Here is a 13,524-nt window from a genome sequence, read left to right on the forward strand (position 1 = left end):
TAAAAATATTTTTAAAAAATACTTATTTATTTATTGGCTGCACCGAGTCTTAGTTGCCGCACGAGGGATCGTCATTGCTGAGTGCAGGATCTTCGTTGCGGCACGCGGGATCTTTAGTTGCAGCATGCAGGCTCTTAGTTGCAGCATACGGGATCTAGTCTTGCGTTTCAGTTGCGTTTCTACCTTTCTTCAAATAATAAAGCATAATATGCCAAAAATGTTGCTTTTTTCTTCCATCTTTAATATTAAAATGGCTACACAAAAATTTACCAATTTTGATAATTTTTTTTTTAAATGCATGCTGATATGACAGCTGTCACAATACAATCTACTAAAATTGTTTTGAATGAAGTTAAAGACAACTAAGTGCTACTAGAACCATGTTACGGAAAAAAACGAATGAACCTTTTGGCCAACCCAGTATTTAGCACCTCATCGCTATTCTTCTCCATCCCCTTCCATTTACTTCTCACTCTTAACTTGTCCCACTCCCTCTAATGGGAAAGGTCATCCTTCTCTGAATCTAATGCTCTTATAGCAAGGAACGCCTCCTCTATAATCAGGGGAATAGTGTCCTTCATCATCTTGTTATGGTGACTTATAATTAGTACTTATTTCAACTCTCTTCTACAAACTCTTAAATATTAACATGGAAAATAAAACTAGTCAAGTAATTATTTTCTCAGGCAATGGTCAGGGCAATGTAGGTTGTTCCAAGGAAACTCCCTCCACTGACCTGGAGCCACTAAAACCTCACTTTGATTCATTGTTGACAAAGAAATAGAACATAGGTTATAAGAGTATACTCAGGGTTACTAAGGCATATCTGGCTTGGAGTCAACACAACTTACTTTGTTTTCTCTTTATTTTTTGACTGTCTTTCTATGTGTTTGTTTCCTCTGCTGGACTGTGAGATCCTTGGGGCAGGACTGTATCTTATTGGTTGTTTTGTGCCACAAGCCTGGTATTTTACCTACAATAAATTGGCCACTCACTAAATGTTCAAGAAAGAATAAATGGAAGAACAAATGAAAATCTCTATGGAAACTAAAATTTTGTAGGTTTTGAGTACAGGGGAGAGCAAAAGGAGAAAGGATTGCCCTCCCAACTTGCTAACCCAAGCTGATGCCAGAAATCTGAGTTGAGCTGTGTTAAAGATATCCCTCCCTCCCAGACTCAATCCACTCATCTTCCTTTAAAATCCATACGGGGACTGGAGCAGAGCCGTCTCATTCACTGTCTGGGAACATCAAGGCAGCTTTCCTTTGTGGTCTGTGGTTGGCGACAGCAGAGGCTAACAGATTCCATCTGCCTGGCTCTGGGCTGTAATCCCCTTTGCTGGCCTCTCCACTGTGAGGACTCGGCCCAGCAAGGCCAGCGGGGAGCCTTCATGCCTGCTCGTCTCTGCTGCCTGTTTCCCTGACAGGTTTTTATTACTTCTTCTCTGCATAAATAGCTAGTCTACCAGGCCAGCAAGTTCTTTAGATTTTACACATTATGCAGTGTCAAAAGTAGCATAAATCTGAGTCTCCCTCACCTGAACTCCCCCCATCCTCCACCCCCACCATCACCAGCTAACACAGGGTCTTTCTTTACATTGAAAGCTGCCAGCTGTGCAAAGGGAGAGAAATTAGCAGCTCTCCCAGCCAAAGACCTCAGTAAGGATGAGTGCATATTGATAAGATGGGCTGTGGCTATATCACCTAGATTACACATCCAGTTTGGAAATTGCAAAGGTGCCTTAATACCATAAGCAAACACTGTAAACTTAAAAAAAATTCCATCTCTCTTATCTGATTGAGACCGATCCAGGTTATCTCAACAGCTAAATGGCAATGCATTTTAAATGAAACAGGAGGCAGATCTAGGTACTTTGTGTAAGCAGAAGAACAGAATTGGGGGAAAAAAACACTAGTGCCTTATCTCACTTACAGGGTCCCTCGGAAAAAATAATGCTACTCTCAAAGAAAAATTTTAGCTGACAAGAGTGTCCAGTTGATATTTCCATGGCCTTTAATAATTTATGTACCTAATTTTATCTTTAAAATCAGTAAATTTGATTTTGAAGTTGAGTGTAGTTTAAGATAAACTAATAAAACACAGCAAAATAACTCTCAATCCTCTCAAAATTGCTTTTCCACTGATATCAAAATCAAAGTGAGATTGAACATTGGGTAAACTAATTTGAATTTATAACATTTTGCTCCCAAAGAGGCATTCTCCTTTTATAGATGAAGGACTAACAGCTGCATATTTATATTGTGATGCGCACTGATGTGATTTCAGTGGTTTCTCACCTGGATGCATAGCAGACATACCTGGCCCATGAAAATTCCCAAGAAATAGGTTTTTTGTCTCCTGTTTTTTTTTCCCAGTCTAAAATTAACAATGTTGCATTTTATACAAAGGCAGTGGTTCAGTGCAGTAGCTGTTACCTACATTCAAAGAAAAGTGTTATTGAAGAATTAAATGTATCATTATGGAAGAGACAGAATCCAAAAGCCAGTCATTTTCAATGCTAACATAGTTGCGCTCTAATTTAGATTTGCTTAAAATCATCTGCTATGATTCATAGTCATTTAGATAACATATCACATTACTAATAACTTTATAAATCATCAAATGTACAGCATAAAGAAAACCTATCTAATTGAAAATAGAATTAGCAAAAAGCAAAGGTATTTTTAATTGTTGGTGTAAAGAAATTGTGATCATTTTACGTTTTTTAAAAAGTCATTGGAAGCAGAGGTCATTTGTAAGAGCAATTTTGTGCCATACTCAGTGAACATGAATAAAAGGAAAGACACTTGATTTGCATGCAGTATAGATCACTAAGTAATTTTAGAGAACTTCTAGTCTCTGGTGCAATAAGAAAATGAGCATTACGGTCTTGAATGAAATTCACAGAAATAGTCTCAGGACAGTAAATTGCCTATAAACTCTTGCCTAGTAGAATGCACTCTGAAATACTGAATAACATCAAAGAAATATGTATATATCATGAGTTCTCCATCCAAGAGTCTAAAATTGACCTACTTATCAGTTCCATAATTCTTTCACTTGATGATAATTACTTTTCACATTAACTTAATTCTTAACTCTTCAGGTCTTTTCATGTCTCCTCTGTCTGCTCTAATTTCTTTTAAGAGAGTTATTCCAAATCATGTCTCTGTTGTATTGTGTTAAAGTAAATAACTATTCACCAGCCAGCTGTATGGCATTAAATGGTGCAGTAACTATCTGGACCAATGTTTCTGGAGGTCACTGCCATCCTTAAAACATCAACTGGCAGTTCTACAGCTTTTCTGTATTATTCTTCATAATGATACCCTATAGGTGGTACAGGATTCTCAAATATTTTTATTCCTTTTCCAGTAAACATATGTCAGTTACCTGATGTGCAAAGGCATAATATTGGTATTATCACAGAAAGACTAAATTACTTTTAAATTAATAATTAAATAAGTCTTATAATTTGTGGAAAATGCAAAAACATGGGGAAGGTATCTTCGATTTTGATATTAATCAAATAATTGCACATTTTAAAAATGAGTTGCTGTTGTTTAAGTATTCCCAGTGATTAAACAAAATGCTGCGTTTAGGAGCATTTGAGATTATTATAATTGGCCCAACATTCTTGGAGGAGCACTTGGTTGTATGTTTTAAAGGCACAAAAATGTGTGCTACCCTAATCCACAGATCCCATCTCTAGGAATATTTTCTAAGGCAACATTAATAGGTATGCAAATATATATTTATAAGAATTTCATTAAAGTTTTATTTATAGAGTATAAACATGGATATATATATATATATATATATATATATATACATGTGTATATATATCATGCTTCATTCAAATAATAAAGTGATGTGATGACAAGACAACAGTCTGGAAGTTTATACATTTATTGGTAAGGAAGGATGTTTATGTTTTGTTTTGACTGATAAGAGTAGTTAATAGCAGTTGGCAAATTATAAGCAATTTGTGTAAAAATTGTTATACATATAAGGGGAAGTGTCTAAAATGTATACACTAAAATATTTACAATGGTTTTCTCTAATTGAATTATAGAAGATCCTATTTTTTTCATTTCTGTTTAATAATAGTTTTGAATTTTCTACAGTAACTATGGATGGTATGATTTTTTAAAACATTCTAAAATAAAAATTCACTTAAAAATAGGAATTTATTACTGGCATATTTGTTCATTATCTACTCCTTAAAGATAATGAGCAAAACTATTTCATTTCTCAGCTAAACTTGAAAAAAATTCTGTATATACTCATTACATGATATTGTTCCACCTGGGTGACAACCACATCCCTTACTTCTAATGGTTATCCTTAAATTCTCTTCTTCCAGGTAGTCTGTGTGGAACCATTTATAGGAATTTGTAATTGGAAGGGCAGGCAATAGCAAAAGTAGATCAACTCCAAGGAATATGAGTGTTTTGAAGGAATTAGTGCAGGGAAGAGAAAACATATTTCCAGGGCTGTGAGGAAACCCTTCAAGGCTGCCATCAGTGCTACAACGACTCTTCAACATATTTCAGTAGGAAATGGGCCACTGTCACTAAGGGACATGGTAAGGAAAAACAGTCCAGTCATCTGAGAGTCCTTGGTTGATTAGTCCAAATCCATCCTCTTTATTAGTAAAATGAAAGCACATCCTCTGCATGTGGTCAGCTTGACCTGTGAAGTACAGCATATCATTCTTTCCTCAAGCATTGCCCCATCCACTGAGTGCTGGACATTTTCTCATGATGAGACATATTTTGTCTTTCTAAATAGAATTCATGGAGAAATTTATACATAAATGCTGAGCACTCCTTGCGTCTATGTCACGGCACTCTTTGTCCAAGGCGATGCCCCTGTAAACTGCAATCTTATAGTTAGATTACTCATCAGAAAATATGTAAATTCTACAAGAACTGGAACCATGTCTTATCCACCACTTTATATCTAGCACTAGATACAAAGAAGACAATTAATGCTTGTTGAATGAATGAATGAATGAATGGTGAATAATGAATGAGAACATGAGTTAAACAATAGTAATTGAAAGTCAAGTGTTTATACATGAACAGTCATGAAGAACTGTGAAAAGTAAAAAAACACCAGGTAGACTTAATTATATGTGACCATTTAAAGCATGATGAATATGATATCAGTAAATAACAGGGAATATTAAAATTATTTTCTAAAAGGTGCTAGGTTAACTAGATAGCAATTAGATAAAGCAGTTTAATCCACATTATGCACCACACAACGAAATGCCATATGATCTAAAGTGCCACAGAAAAAAAGAATCCTAAGTATTCATCAATTCTCTGAAGAAGAGCTAATGAATATGTAAAATGATAAATACCTAAGCTTCCTAACATAGAAGCAGTAGAAGAAATGCTAAACTAAATAATCAACATTCAGTGATACAAAAATTCTAAACCACTAGTTTAAAAGTAGTAAAACTTTGTATTTTTAAATACAAATTGATTGGAAAATTGGAAAAAAAATTCTCCAGTGACTAGGTATAAAATATGATTAGTCAATTCCCTCAGGAGAAAGTGCACTTAGAAAACCAACATATTGGGGCTTCCCTGGTGGCACAGTGGTTGAGAGTCCGCCTGCCGATGCAGGGGACGTGGGTTCGTGTCCCGGTCCGGGAAGACCCCACATGCCGCGGAGCGGCTGGGCCCGTGAGCCATGGCTGCTGAGCCTGCGTGTCCAGAGCCTAAGCTCTGCAACGGGAGAGGCCACAACAGTGAGAGGCCCCGGGTACAACAAAAAAAAAAAAAAAAAAATGAAAACCAACATATTGAAAAGTCTGCAATCTCAATAATAAGGAATCAGTAGAATTAGAAAAAAACCAGCATACCATTTTTCACCTGTTGAATCAGCCATTAAAAACTCTTAACAGCTAATGCTGTTTCAGAGCATACTAAAAATGGTAAAGTAAGTCATACTTTACCCACAGCAAAGTAACTTAACACTATCCTTTTGGAAAACAATTTGGCAATATGTTTCAAGTACTATAAAAATGTTTGCATGCTTTGTTCTAATATTCCCATTTTGTAAGGCTCACCCATTTGAAAATAACACACAAGAAGTACCTCTCTGTATTCATTGCTTTTTATTTATAGAAGTGAAAACTGAGCCAAAAATGTCCAAGAATAGGGAAAAAGTTAAGTAATTTTGGAACACCCATTCAAAAGAGTATGAAGGAGCAATTTCAATGAGAGCTATGGATATGAAAAAATTATGGATAAGAAAAAGTACAACATTATATACATAATATGATTGCAGCTGTGTAAAATACATGCATCTGGGAAAGGTGGGATGGAATTATTTTCATATGAGGAAGGGGGAGGACACTTTTATTTCTTGCTTCTTCCATCCTGTTGTCTGGAATAGAGATTTATGAGTTCCAGAGGCTTCTTTCACCTTCATGTAGAGGGTGGCACTGAGGAACAGTCAAGCCTCAAGCTTGAAGTCTGAGGCCCTGCAGGCACAATGAAGCTGCCACATCAGCCCTGGGTGGAATACTTCAGATTATTTTTCTCAGCTTTTATTATTTAAGCCTCAGCTGTTTGGGGTTTTCTGTTACTGTTTGTTAGTTTGTTTTTGCTGAATGCATCTGAGCCTAATCGTAACCCATGTGTAATAAAAAATGTCTAGGATTCATTCTATATTTAGCATGAACAAGCAATTCCAAGTTCTCATTAAAATTTTAAGCTAAATATTAATATTTTTATTCTGAACATAGCCTGTTATACTGCATCATTGAATATCAAACATTATGTTTTAAAATGTCCTATTTATCAAGGTGTTTACCAAAATAAGAAATGGTACACTGCAATATTTTGTCATTATTAATAATCATTAAATTCAGAAGTTTCATAAGTAGTTAATCTGACTTGATTCCTATTTTTTCTTGTTTCCAGTTCATTTCCCACCCTAACAATGAGAGCAGTTCTCTGTTTTCAGGGTTTTTTTGCTTTGTTTCAGAACCATCATATTCCTCTCACGGGAACTGCCTAACTCTGTTTAGTTTTGGCAGCCACAAAATATGTTCCCAGGACAAATGGCCCATGTACACTGTGAAGTGTACACAATTCCCAGGTCAGAATAATGCTACATGCTAACAAGCAGATGCATACAGCTGGCGCTTTAAAAGACTTGGCAAAATTCACTCTTTGTTCAGCTTACGTACAATCCTTATAAGATTTTTCTGAATATTTTATACTGGCCTTATTTTATAACATCTAAATTGAGAAGAAAATTGAATACAAACACATGATACATATACAATGATTAAGTTCCAGGGCTTTATTTTGTTTTTTTTTCACTTGGGTCATCAAAACCTCAGTGTCATCATTTTTAGAATTAAATATTGTGGATGATACTTATAACAAATTAAGTATAATGAGGCATTAAGAAAAGTCAGAAATGTTTATTAACCTTAAGTGCTAAGTCAATGAGGTAAAAAGCAAAAAGTAGATTTTATTTTGGCTGGTCAGCTAGAAAATATGTGAACTGAAGAAAAGCAAACTTTGCAAAGTTTCCATTTAACTATACACAAAAAGAATAACATGTAGGGCTTCCCTGGTGGCGCAGTGGTTGAGAGTCCACCTGCCGATGCAGGGGACACGGGTTCGTGCCCCGGTCCGGGAGGATCCCACATGCCGTGGAGTGGCTGGGCACGTGAGCCATGGCCGCTGGGCCTGCGCGTCCAGAGCCTGTGCTCCGCAGCAGGAGAGGCCACAGCGGTGAGAGGCCCACGTACCGCAAAAAAAAAAAAAAAAAAAAAAAAAAAAAGAATAGTACGTAATTTAAAATATTATTCTGTACTAATTCTATGCTACATGGTCAAAAGAAAATAGCTTCTACTTAAGGATTTATAATCCTTAGGAAGGAAGGAAGGAAGAAAAGAGATAATGCTGTGTTCAAGAAACATTACAGTTAATTTCTCTAGCAAACCTATGTGAATATCCAGTAAATTCTAAAGACAACCATATTTTATATCTCTATATATACACATACATGCATAATATACATATGTGCATATATCTCTTAGGAAGAACCATATATGTATTCCGCATAATTTTTAGGTTATATATATGAGCAATTAAGAAAAGAGGTTCAATTCAAAAATGGTCAAAGAAATAGTTTTTAACGGGGTAAATTTTGTCAAAAATTGTACACAAGTGTCTGAGTCAATTGATTCTGCACAGTTTTTCATGATACAATATTTAGCTGAGAAACTATTCACTAGGAAGATTGGTAACTCAGTAGTCACTATTTATATCAAGCTACACTCAGGAATTTTTTCAAAACTACAATCAGGAATATAGTCAGAAAAAAGTAAGACATAGTAAGAGCTAAAGTCACAGGTTCAGCTCGAATGACCTCTTCTCTAAAGAGCCTGTTTTAACAGCCTGACCTGCTTCCTCTGAACAAACATGGCAGTTGCTCATGCCTCTGATATGATTCCTGAGTCTTCTAGCTCACGTTGTAATTTTTTGTGTAAGCCTACAGAGATTATTGCTCCAATCTCCTGCATGGTTCCTCTTCCTCCAGTCTTGCTTCTGTATGATCTAGTGGTTCTCAGACTTGAGCATGCCTTGGAATCATCTGAAAGGCTTGTGAAACCACACATTGGTGAGTCTCCTTCTCTACAGGTCTTGATTGAGTAGCTTTGGGGTGAAGTCCAAGAATTTGCATTTTTAACAAATTTCCAGGTGATAACTATTCTGCTGGTTTTGAGAATATTTGGAGAACCACTGACTGGTCTATTCTTTACTCCACCAAGGAGACAGAGAGAGCTTTAAAAACAAACACCCAAGGATGTTTAAAGAGTTCTAATATCTTAAATAGTCTATACTACAAGATACTTTGATTCATATGGCACTTCCCTACTGGAGCTTATTTCATTTATTTGTTTGTTTGTTTGTTTATGGCTGTGTTGGGTCTTCGTTGCTGCCCGCTGGTTTTTGGGCTTTCTTTAGTTGCAGTGAGTGGGGGCTACTCTTTGCTGTGGTGTGTGGGCTTCTCATTGCGGTGGCTTCTCTTGTTGTGGAGCACGGGCTCTAGGTGCACGGGCTTCAGTAGTTGTGGCTCACAGGCTTAGTTGCTCTGCGGCATGTGGGGTATTCCCGCACCAGGGCTTGGCGGGCGGATTCTTAACCACTGTGCCACCAGGGAAGTCCTGGAGCTTCTTTCTTACCAGTTCCCTCCCTCACACTCCAGAAATGGTCATGTTAAACTTTTGGGATTCTCAAATGTAATTAGCTTTCTTTCTCTTCAGGGCCTTTATGTCTCTTCTTCCTGGCACACTCATTTCTTCCTCTACCTGACTAACTCATACTTACATTTCAGGCAGCACATTTTTCTTCTTTCAGGAAGTCTTTCTGTCACCATTAGAGGTGTTGCTCCTATGTATCCCCTGAATGCTCAACTTCTATTTCAGCCTAGCGATAATACAATAGCTCCTGACTCAGAGAGTCTATAATGGGCATTGGCAGCATCTTTTTAGCTCACTACTGTCTAGCATAGGACTTAACATGTGCCAGCTGCTCAATAAAGATTTGGAATGGGTGAATAACTTAATGAATGAATGTCCTAGTTTACCTATCAGATTTTAAGCTTGTGGGATATGGATTTAGTGCTTGGATCTTCGTCTTCTTCATGGCATCCAGAATAGTCCCCTGCCCATGGTAAGCACTATATAGTGATGATTTGGCTAAAAGAAGAGATGAATGGATATAGGGATGGATGAAGGGAAAAGGGGGAACACAGCCAAATACCTAGAAGTATCTACAGTATTTGGAAAGGTTAAGTAGGAATCTTCTTATATTTACTAAAAAAAAACAAACAGACAAACTCTCTGACATGGATTCAAGGAAGCTAACCCATAAAAGGAAAGTAATGGCAAATAACTATTCTAGAAAACTGAAAAATAAATTTTTGAGGGGTTATTCCGTCATCTGAAAGTTCAGTATTACAAGACATTAAGCCTTACTAGAAAAGTATTCCTGGAAAATGTGTAGGGAGAGATGTTCCCAACAGAAACAACATTCATATTAATAGAGGAAATGGCAATATCACAATACATTTGTGTAAGTAAAGAGCCATAACACAAGAATATTCAGACGTTGGCTTCAGCTGTGGCTGCCATCTGGTAGGTCACAGTGTGGGAAAAATGAGAGCTGTGACACAGGAAGGTAAATCATAGGCCTGGGAACTGGAAAATCTGAATTCTGTTCTTGATTTTAGCTGCTGAATTGCTACATGATCTTGAATATGCTGAGTGCTTCAGTCTTCTCATCTATGAAGTGGGGCTAATAAAATTTCCAGTAAGGCTATGCATAAATAAACAGATATCTGTCGATACAGAAAGCCCTCTGGACATATTACTATTTTGAAGCTGCCTCAGATACCATTTTTCCCCAGTCTTAGTCTTCGCCTGTATTCAAGTATGGCTAAACTTCCTGTTATTTTGCAGTTTTTTGGAGTCTGTGTTTTATATAAAGCTGCATTTCCCAAGCTGCTGAGTGCAGTGATTATTCTTGCCTTCAGTGAGAAATTCTGCAGATAACAGAAATAATTGGACTGGAGCAGCTGCTAGCTTTCCCATTTTTTTAAACAATTATGAATGGTTTCATTTTGTGTATTATTTGCTTCTCTTACATTCTCTTTTCTTGCTGCCTAGAACTGAAGACTTTCTGTTATAAGCCTGTAGAGATTAAGAACATAATTAAGAAGAAGCAGAACTTGTAGTTGGCATGACATCCAGCAAAGATGGCAGAAAAAGCGCCATTGAGCAGGAAAGACCACTTAAACCAGCAACAGAAAGGCAGTGAAAATATAGGGGGAAAGGAGACCTGGAGAAAAATATCTGACACACAGAAAGACTGTCCAATCCCTCAGGGGGAACTCAGCAACAGAAGCAGGCAGATGCAGCCAATATATAACTTGGGAAGATAAAGGTGGGCTTTTCCATACACCTCTAGCAATGTCTATATTGATCGTCTTTAACTTTGTGGCTCTTCAGGTGGGCAAGTCTTGCAGAGCATTTACTGTCTACCAGGTAGAACTTTTCAGTAGTAGCTTTGCTTATGTGATTCCCCTAGCCTAAAATGCCATTTCATTTCCTCTCTTTTCCCTAATTCTTCAGCATCCCGGTAGAGATGTCTCAAACCTTTCTCAGGTGGAAATATCCGTTCTGTCCTGATGTCTATAACAGAACAAGAATCTCATTATGTCAAAATTATTTTCTCTCTCCAGCCTTATGTGAGCTTCTTGAGAACAGAGATCTTATTCTCTTTCATGTCTGCACTGCTGGTTCCTCACCCAGTGTTCCTGCCACATAGTAGAAGCTATAAAAATGTTGGGTAGGATCTCAACCTTTGGATAAAAAGAGAGAAAGCGTGACCGTGACTCAGTGCCAGCTGACATCATCAAGTGCCACTGTCATTACCTGACATAAAACTAAGCACATCTGTTTTATCGGCAGTATCATCTGTGTTTATGGAAGCCTGTGTACTGCCTCTTTCAGAATTCGTAAGTAAACTGTTCTCTCCTTATATTACTACAAAGTCAAAACAGTAAAAGCATCTTACATCACAGACTTGGCATTGGATTAGCTTAATGAGAGTGTTTTCCATATAAAGATCAATGAAGAAAAATCCAGAGCAATTACTAATTAAATGGAGAGAAAATGTTTTTCTGACTCAGAGCCAATAGATCATTTTCATTGGCAAGATGTTCAGTGTCTCCCTTCATCAAAGTGCCCTGATTTTCAGGGAACTAAGGTTACTGAATTTTTAGAAAGACTTGGGGCCCCCTAATTTAGGAGATGAATCTGGGGCAGGTAGATGTCCAGTACTGGGGCAGCACAATGCTTTGCTTTTTGTAGTGGACATTCAACAGATCCTTAACAAATAAATATAATATCTAGAGGATACAAATGTTTTGGAGAAAAAATCTGTTTGGGCTAATGATCTGGGTGATTTCAAATTGGAGCTACCAGATACATTACAGTCTTCAGCCAAGTCACTAATGGCAGTGTACCATGCCAAATGCTGAATTGTAGAAATTATGACACTATGAAATGATACCCACGAATAACGCCCTGGTTTTCAAGAATACCTAAATAAACAATAACACTGGCAACTTGTCAACTTGACCAAAATTGCATCCTATCACAATTTGTCAGCATTAAGAGACACAATTCTACAGAAGTGACGATTTTGGTTTTTTTACATTTTTCTAACTTTTATCACATCTTCAAAATGCTTTTTGTCCTACGTCCTATGCTGTTTGGGCCTCACTGCTCTCTTTTAAGTAATGATGAGCAGTAAGTTTACATAGATTTCAGCTAATGTCTAAACTAGTTTTTTTCTGTTCAGGTGATTCCTGGAGAAGTCCAAATTTCTCCAGAACTGGTTTGGAACTGAACCCACAGTATCTCTGAGTTATGCCTGTATAGCTATGACATTAGTGAGAGTCTGCTTAGAATCACATTACTCTTTTCTGTGATTATATTCTCCAAGCATTGAAACAAACAAAAATCCTGGGTGGATGGTGAAGTGAGGAGGAAACCAGAATTTGGATCATATTTTCTGACATTTTCACTGGATAAAACAAGTTTTAAGCAGTAGCTCTTCCTTTTCTGTCTCATTTGGGTTTGGCTTCTTAACCTAAGGTGAATTATGATTTATTTCATAGAAATCTTCCCACAAATCTACATTCCTATTGCCAAGTCTATGATTAATTTAAGTAACTTAATTGGAATAGATGTTTTTCATCTAAATACATACATACATACATAACATTCTATAATCCTAAACTTTACATTAAATATTATGCTTTCTTAAAATAGTAGATGAGCCTTAAAATAAATACCAAACTGTCAGTTGTGCCAATTATGATGTTTTCTGACCCAGATTTTTTTAAGTGAATCTTTCTTTCCACACTTTTACTGCCAAGCAGGTTCTTGTTCTGGCCAAGAAGGGTAAAGAAACCTCCATGAATACTTTAGATATTTAAGTCACAATAAATATACCCCCCAAAAGAACGAAAAGTAAAGAAAGACTTTTTTAGGTATAATGTACTGATTTTTCTCTATAAAAGAAGGGAAAACCTCCATGAAACTCAGTGTTTTTCAAACCCCTTCCCCAGTTTATCCAGTAAACTCAGCACATACATGATATGGCAGAGCCTAAAAGAATACACTGCCTAATTCCTCACACCACAATCTTAAAGCCCTTGTGAATTTTGATTTAGCTTTCTTTATCTCTCACATGGCTAAATGAAAAGCAAACAAGCAAAAAAAAACTCTGCCCTGCAAACCATTTTTAAAATATACTTCCTTTCCTTGTCACCCCAATTCCCATTTTATTAATCTTTACCAGCACACACACACACACACACACACACACACACACACACACACACACACTGTGATGAAAATGCAAGGGCGCACAAGACAGAACAAATAAGCAGATCTGATTTCCTTCTCCA

Source organism: Lipotes vexillifer, unplaced genomic scaffold (genome assembly GCF_000442215.2).
Source record: "Lipotes vexillifer unplaced genomic scaffold, Lipotes_vexillifer_v1.1 scaffold159, whole genome shotgun sequence".
Lineage (NCBI taxonomy): Eukaryota > Metazoa > Chordata > Mammalia > Artiodactyla > Lipotidae > Lipotes > Lipotes vexillifer.